The sequence below is a fragment of the Dromaius novaehollandiae genome, chromosome 4 (genome assembly GCF_036370855.1).
Source record: "Dromaius novaehollandiae isolate bDroNov1 chromosome 4, bDroNov1.hap1, whole genome shotgun sequence".
Lineage (NCBI taxonomy): Eukaryota > Metazoa > Chordata > Aves > Casuariiformes > Dromaiidae > Dromaius > Dromaius novaehollandiae.
In genome coordinates this window covers 63104470-63113032 of record NC_088101.1, presented here as the reverse complement: position 1 = coordinate 63113032, position 8563 = coordinate 63104470, and the positions used below count along the sequence as shown (strand labels likewise).

Below are 8563 nucleotides of genomic sequence, written 5' to 3'. Positions count from 1 at the left end.
GAACAAAGTATGAGATAAGCATAATATCATTGCTGCTGCATTCTTAAAGGACAACAGATGTGTCACCAACCTGTACTGTTTTCAATGTATATTTTACTGCCCTTTACATTACAAGAAGACCTGAAAGAGCCATTACTATTTCTATACATTGTGGTGATCATTTTACAGCTAAACTTTCCTTTCCAGACTGAAAAGTTAAGTCTTCTGTTCTGACAACCACAACAATATTCCATAATTTCTTCTTACAGATGAGACTGCAAAGAACATTTCTGAAATGTTCTGTATAAAAGTACTCTGAATAATGCATATGTAAAAACAAACAATATGACTCAAATACACAGTACATACAGTATGAGGCATTTAATTAATTCAGAAAGCTCTCCTGACATAGAACATTTTCCCACAACTAATTAAATATTGAATACTATCAAAATGAAGCAATGCCACTGAAGTTATAACAAATGTCCTACAAAACTGAAATGCCCTTCTCATCATCTAGTTATCTCCGAAGACAAGCAAGCCAGGTGGAGGCAAATATAATATTCACTCAACTGGAAGATTCTCTTAATAGAGCTTTAGTGAGTATAAATTTGTTAATATAATATTTTAATCATGTAGCAATTTCATGCAATGCAAGCAATGAAGCCAAAGCACAATGAACTTTTTTTTTTTGAAGTCTGGTGGCATAGAAGTAATAGGGACACAAGAAGTCATAGGTATGAATCTAGAAAGCAGAACACACACACTGCACCATTTATATTTGTCATCTGTTAGCAAATTAGCCCTACTTTGTGAGAGACTGTGTGGCTCCTTAAATATCTTCCATATTTATATCTTCCTGCTTTGAAGCTTGCATGGTGTTCACCCATCCTTTCTGTCCAGAAGGAATGGAGAAAAATCTCTTAGAAATAGCAGGACAGCTCAGACAAGTTATGTGTATATATATATATATTTATATGTATCCCTTTGTAATATATACAGATTTTCATCACTGTTCATAGTGCTAAATGTCAGAACAGAAATTGCTCTATATGAGCATACCCAATATATATAGGCCTAATACAATATAGGCCTAACACAATAGCCTTTTGAATGTGTTGAGTTTCAGATACTACAGAGAAAGGTTTCCAAGGACTCGAATAAGCAGATGGGGAATATCTATTTTACAGCTCTTCTCATGGCACATTAGGCCCACATATGATCTTCCCCCACCTCACCACCAGCACATCCCAAGGCTTAAACACTGCTTTAAAGCTCAAAACACCGACTGGGAAGAGGGCTGGCAGACCATGGCAAACCACGCGATCACACAGGCCTCTTCATGGAATTAGGCAAAGAAAGCGCCGTACATCATTACCACACCAAACTCCCACTGCCGTGCCTCAGCAGTGAACCTGCACACCCTCACATCAGCGTTACCAGTAGGAAGCACATCTGACTGTCACAGTCTATTTAAATTCGGAAAATTATTCTGCCTTTGAGTGGCAGAGGTCACTGGTAAGGCGCTGCGTGACATGAGGCAGCCCTGGAAGTGTGGCAGAGGCCAACGTGTTTTTTGAAGGTAAGGATGGGCTGCAGCAGTGGAAAGGGTGCCAGCGTCTTGAGAGGAGGCTGCGCTCTGTGCCTCTGCTGATTTACTTCATTTAAATGGGGGAAAACGACAGAAACGCTCAGCTATCCTAGCGTGTGGGCAAAGGGACCCGAGGTGAGGGAAGAGGCCCTTCGTGGGTCTCATCGAGAGAAACCCCTCAAAGGGGAGCCGCCTCCCTCGCCCCTTCGCCGGCTCGCCCCTGCTTCGCATGCTGGGCCGCGCTCCCCGCCCCCGGCCGCGCGGAACCAACGGTCGCCGGGTGGCGGCCGGCGCGCGCCTCCCGCCGCCGGGCAGGAGGCGGCGCGGCGGGGCGGGGGCGTGGCCAATGCGCCCCGCCTCCGCCTGTGGGGCCCTACCTCCCCCTCCCCCCCCTCCCCCCCCCCCGCCGTGTGCCCGGCTGGCGCTGGGGCCGGAGCCGCCCGAGCGCGCCGGGGAGAGGCCGCGAGCGGGGCGCGGGGGGAGCCGTTAGCGCCGGCGAGGGGGCCGCCCAGCGCCCGCAGCCTTCCCCGGCGAGGCGCGAGCGCCGGCTGCCGCCGGGGCGGAGCGGGAGGGCAGGGCAGGGGAGAGGAGGGGGGGTCGGGGCCTCCCTGGTGATTTTTCTCCCCACTCCCAGCCTTGCCCCCTTCCTGGACCTGCAGAGGTGAGAGGGGCGGTGGGGGCCCGGGGCTGCTGGGAGGGGGAGGAGGAAGCGAGGAGGAGGGCTGCCGGGGGCAGCTCCCGCCCTCCCCTCTGCCTCTCTGTGCCCGCCTGCCGCGGCCGGGGGCGCCCCGGGTGGGGGGGGGATGGGCAGCGGCCGTCGCCGGGGCAGCCTGGCCCCGCCGAGGGCGGGCCGCGACCCGACGAGGGGCGATGGTCGGTACCGAGCAGGGGGTTTGTCCTGCAGGGCGGTGTGTGGGCGCGCATGGAGACCCCCGAGGACCGCGTCCCTCCGTGCTGGGGGGGGCCTGCGTCTGACTTGTGACTCGCAGCGTTCAGAGCGAAGACCTGATAAAAGTGCACTTAACACACTAGGCTTTCAGGTACTTGCCTATTTGTTTGTCCGTTAGCCTTCCCGGTCATCGTAGGAAATGTCATTAAAAGTTAAGAAAAAAATATGAGAGCGGTCGAGCAGAGCAGAGACCAAGTCACCAAAATAAGGAGTAATGTTACACGAGAGAAAAGAAATGTTAATGTTGAACATGAAAAACTGCTGTTTGTATGTATTACTGGTTCCTGGTTTTCGTTACAATCATTTTGCGGCTTTTGCCTTTGAAATCGTGCTGATTTAGTTGTGTAAACAATGTCGCGGCTTCGCGGTCCTTCCGTCCCGCCCCCCCTCCCCCTCCCTCCCGTGGCTCATTACCTGGGTGTTTTAGCAGTAATGTCAGTTTTTAGCTAGTGATGTCCGAATAATAAAAGGGGGAGATCTTGTTTGTTTGTTTTTACTTAAAACCTCAATATGAAGTGACATAAACGAAACTGAAATCTTGCTCTTATTTTCAAATAAAAGTTACCATGCAGGCTTTCTTGCTAGCCTGAGTAGGATTAAAATTGGGAACTCATGATTACGTTGGTGTAGCTTTTATATATAGACAGACCCGTTATAACGATGGGTCCTGTTTTTATTTAAAAAAAAAAAAAAGTTGTAAGATGTGTTTTCATTAGTAGTTAATCGATTTTGCCAGAAGGAATCTCTCATCTTTTCTCATGATGATATTTTCCTGGAGAATTTACAAATGAGTATGTGGACTAAGATTTAAAAAAAAAAAAGGCCTTGTTTTTGAACTTCATAGGCGCATTGCTGATAGTGGAGATTGCGCTCCTATCTTATGCTCTTCCTTTTTTCTACTTGCTGAACAGTATTAAGGAAGACAAAGCAGGACAGAAAGAAAACAATAACAACCATAATCTGAGTCAGATAGTATTTTCCTTCCCTCTGCTTCAGCTTTGTGGAACCATCTCTCAAGTATGTTCTCTGATACAACAGAATGGGCAAGTCTGCTACCAAAGCCAGCATGTTTAGTCCATGGCAGCAAATTTTAAAACTTTGTGTTTCATAGAAATGCAGTAAGTGTTAATTTAACAATAAGAATTTGCATGAAGGTGAAATATTCTTGCATTAAACCATTATGGTCAAACAGTGTTTACAAACTGTCACCAACAGTGGCATTTCACAGTGATATACCTGTTCCAACTCTGTGGACTTTTCTATCATCAGTGTTTTTAAAAAAAATTGTCCTTTGGTTATGCTAGTCTTCTGCATTTTCCTTGGTGTAAGTCCGTACCACATCATCTTTCATTATGCAGTAAGAAAAATTACTTAAATGGACATAACATGAAGAGTTCTGCAGCTTTTTAGAAGCCACAATGTGATTTTGCATCTTTCTTACAAAACACTTATAAGGAGAAAATTCATCTCCTCACCTATCAATTAAATTGCCTTTTATTGTACAATCATATAAAGTAGGACAATGCATTAACTATAAACCTAATTATCCAACATTTGCTTTCTTTCATTGAGAATAAGCTCATTGTTAAACTATCATTCCAATTTGTCGGTGAAGTAACTGCTGATCCATATGTTTATGAATTGGCTGTATAGCCCTAGAAAACATAATCATATAGGAGTGATGAGCTTATGTGCTCCAGATGGGAATGGAGTGATACTCAGAAGGCTAGAAGGTTCTTGCAGGTAGTAGAAAAAGATCAAGCCTCAAGGCTCAAATATTGGATGTCACATTATGCATGCAGGTGTCTTGCAGGGCTCTGTTTACTTCCTGCTGGAAGTAGCTATAGTCAATTTGTGTGGTTGCAAAACTACTAAAATATATATATATTTTTAAGTTTTGGGTTTGTTTGCATAGCTTGGATTATTTGTGAAAGGCCCAAAAACAGTAACAAAGAAAGGTAGACACACGTTATCTCAGCAGGCTGGATTCTCTGAGTAGAGGTCTTTGGCTGGAAAATTTTTAGTGGCCTGCAAATTTAAAAGGGTTGAGAATCACTGTAACTGTGGTGTTTGTGGCTTTTTACAGAGGCTTTTATTGAAGTATGTTTAGTGTTGATACTTGGCTTTATTTGCTGATGCAGTAAATGTTACTTTTTGGCAACGGTTTTCAGATTAAGCGCTTCATTTGGCAGAAAAATTCTTCATTATTCTTTAGTGAGGACTCTGCTGCTATTTCCTTCATGGAATTACAGCTAGCCAAACATAGGCGTGAGAATGCACTAAGGATATTAAAAATAAATAAATAAATAAGTTAATCCTTTCTTGCAGCCCAGTGTTCTTTGAAACTACATATTCAAGTTTCATACTAATTTCCCCTCCTTTTTTGGAATCTTTGTCATCGTATATGTCACTTGAATTTGTGAAAGGAACTGAGGTGACAGTTACACAGTGGCATGCTTTTATCTCCTTTATCTCAGAAAGTTTAGGAATCACAAGACAAGCAAAAGAAAGTTGTATCTGAATCCAGTAGGCAGTTGGCTTTCAAGATTTGTTTCAACTGCTTGTTGTTGTTCATTTGTACTGTTTTTTAATCTGTCTGCAGATTTCCCTGCCTACCTCATATTTTTGGAAAGAAGATGACAAATGGAGCTCCGCGATTCTACAAACACCTAGAGATCATTGTGTTGTTATAGGTAATTATTGTACTTGCTCAATTCTAACATAAATTATGCTATAAGGAACATGACTTTAGTCAACAAAGCTACAGGCTTTTCCAAGTTCCATGTGAAATTTCATATTTTTTGTGTGTTATACATCTTGTGAGGACTTTCTTCTGATAAGTATACACAAGCAGGAATTGACTTTGCTTTTGTGGACAGATCCCAGTGTTTAGAACAGTTTTGTGTAATTTCCGCACTTCTACTGTTTGTCAAAACGTGCTTTATAGGAGATTGTCTCTATTGCTTTAAATTGCTCTAAAGTTCGATTTTAATCTTTTTTTCAAAATGTGTGAGACACCTCTAACTTAGAATCCTTTAATCAGCATAGGAAAAACAGGAAATACTCATGCTGAATCTTTAAGAGAAAATGTTGCCTTACAGAAATGCTTACAATGAAAGCCCACCAACTGCTCAATCAAATTTCGTTACTCCAATAATACTGACAGGCTTTAGCTTTCTTTCTTCTTTTAACTGGAAAGTAGTAAGACTCTTCTAAGCTAAAGTCATTTTCAAAAAGGAAGAGCTGTGACATCTTTACAAAGCAAAGGGTTAAAAGAATGTTGAAGACATGAATACATGCAAGAATCTAGCTTTATCTGAAGTGTCTGCAAAGTAAAATACTGCTGCAAAAATAGTAATGTGGGTGAGAAAGGTGAGCCAGTTTATTTAGCGGTACTAGATTGTACTAAAACGAAAAAACTTCCTTACTTGACTGTGAGATATTTCCACTTTGGGAATGTAGATAAAGAAGCATTCGGGAAATAACAGTGTATCTGTCTCTTGTCTGGAATTCATTCATGTTGTGATACTAGTACAGAAGAGAGACCATCCTTCTTATTATCTGTTTTGTCTTTCACATTACCAGCAATTTACCATGTACTGAGCATCTTTAACAGTAGATGCTTTGATTTGTTCTGCTGTGTATTTTTCTGTCTATCTGATTCTTGATAAACCTTTTCTCACAGCATAGTGTAGTTTGGGCACCTGTAACATTTGACTACCTAGCCTTCCAGCAGCAGGAAGTCTTGTTGCAGTTCTACGTGGTGGAATAACAGGAAGTCTGTTTCCAATACCTTTAGTGTAGAGTGATCGCTGAGCATCAAATGAAAAGTCCTTCGTGCTTCTCTGCTGAAACAATTCTAGCCTAGAAATCCATGCAACTCTCAAGACAATGTTCATTAAGGATGGTGAAAACATGCTTGAAACTCATGGGTATAGTTATTACAAGGTCTTGTTTTGCCTTGGGTATTTCTACATGTGGCCATCACACTTGTGAGGGAGGACATCATGAGTTCGGGAAGCTTTCAGTTTGAGTCCATTGCCATCCTCTGTCCCTTCCCAAGAATGTGATGAGCAGCCCAGACATTCACTCATTTTTTTGTATTCCTCCTTGTTAAAAACCTGGGGAAATTTTAGCGTTCTTATGCCAGAATAATATTTTCTTATGTATAGATTAATTATAATTTCCTGTTTCAAATGTTCACTTCTAGGCTGTTGGTGCACCAAAAATAGCTAACGTGGTTTTAGTTAGTATAGGGTAAGTAGTGAGTATCTGAGCTAATGAAATTCATTCTTAAAGTCTATTGTATTTTGAAATATGTATTAAAATAGCACTTTCATACTCCTATTTGTCCAGATCCCAAAGAAAAAGCTCATAAGGCATTTAAGGAGCTTGTCCCAAGTTTGTGGTTGCCAAAGTGGTATGGACACCATGGCAGTCAAACCACTGGTACTAGCTATGGCGATCATCAATACCAACAGCAGGAGAGTATTCAGTGTTATATTGGTCTGTTAGGTGTTTCCCCTTGAAAGCATATATCAGTTGTTCTGGATGTCTTAGCTATGTTTTAAGTGCTCTCCTACTTAGGAATAAGTACCTTTTTAACTATAAGAAATAACAGCTGTTATTTCTATTTCAAAGCGCCACATCTTGTGTAAGTGTTTTGCATAATTAAAGCCTTTTCAGCCTCTTTAAAATATCTGGAAAATGTAAGGTGTTTCTCATGGCTACACTTACTGCACTTTATTGGGAGGAGGGGGAGGGAGATGTGCTTTTGCCTAAAAATAATGAAAGCCTAAATAACTAATAGGTTTCTGTGTACAACTTCACATTTTCAGTCCCATTTCTGATAATCTTTCCTTAAATATCTCCTATGGGTTGCAGCTGAATACTTGTTGTTCAGCTAGATGGACTTTTGGTCTCCCTTGATACAGCCATTCTCACATTGGCAAAGCCAGTTACACCAGTACCATTGGAAAGGACAGCATTAAATTGAAAAGTGGTAACTTAAGGGAAACTAGTAGGATGCAGATAGAGCAGAAGGGGTTTTAGAATGAGACATTTCATTCATCTGAAAATTTAAAATTGCAAAGTTGAACTTTTTTTTGTTTGTTTTGTGTTTAACTTTTCAAAAGGTTGTGGTGTTTAATTACTATTAATACAGCATTTCAGAGAATACAGATAGTACTCTCAGGTACCTCAGATACTCTGAGATTAGTGCCTCAGCTATTAGTCTCTCTTCTTAAAGGTGCAAATTCTAATCAGAAGTGAGATTTGGAGGTTTGTGGGGGGGGGGGTTGGTTATGAGACACCCCATCCAGAATACTGTAATCACAAAGCAAAGAGTGATGAAAGAAATGATCATGGTTCTGGTCTCCTATTGGCTAGTGTTTCACAGAATAGGCAGTATATTTTAAAGGTGGATTTAAATGGAACAAAATGTATTTCCTATTCTTCCTTCCATATGTTTCATACAATTTTCAGAATAAATAAAGGATGTTGTACTACAATCTGCTTATGTTTTTTTAAACACTTTAACGCTCAGTGTTACTTATCTGCAGCCACATTTTCAGTTGCAGGAACTATTTACAGATCTTTTTAATTATTGACTTTGAATAGGAAGATTTGCTTGCAGCCTGTTGTACTGTAAGCTGTTTTGCTTTTTAAAAAAAATTCCTTTCTTTTTCTGTCACCCTTGAATCCATTTTATGTATACATTATTCATAAAAAGGAAAGAGCAATGAAGGAGAGAAACGGAGAAAGAAAAACCCGTGTTCAGAACTTTCTTTACTCTTTACCATCCTGCTCTCAAAAATTCTTTTTTCGAAGTATGCTAGGCTATCGTAATCCTAGCTCTATTCAAAATAGAAATAAGGAGAGAACTACATTACCTCAAGCCTCTTTGGGATTATTTCTTAAATTCTGACATTTTTTCTGATGTGCCTTTGGTCTCCTCTCTACTTCCTCTCCTCCCTCCCCCACTATCATGTAAAGTGGTAAGAAAAAAATACTGATAACATTCTCGTATGTGCTATGCAGGCAAG

At 41.3% G+C, this 8563-nt stretch overlaps 1 protein-coding gene across 8 annotated transcripts in view; it reads left to right on the top strand.

Annotated features, from left to right (window-relative positions):
• Positions 1-1950: 1950 nt before the first annotated feature.
• The window catches only part of KLHL5 (kelch like family member 5), a 59805-nt gene continuing 53192 nt past the window's right edge, over positions 1951-8563 (top strand). For 6 of the 8 annotated variants that reach the window (XM_064511281.1, XM_064511280.1, XM_064511279.1 and 3 more), the window contains exons 1-3: positions 1951-2231; positions 2475-2610; positions 5122-5212. The gene's annotated coding sequence lies outside the window, so the exon portion shown is untranslated. The remainder of the gene's footprint in view (positions 2232-2474; positions 2611-5121; positions 5213-8563) is intronic. The other 2 variants (XM_064511285.1, XM_064511284.1) reach the window with 1 other exon arrangement.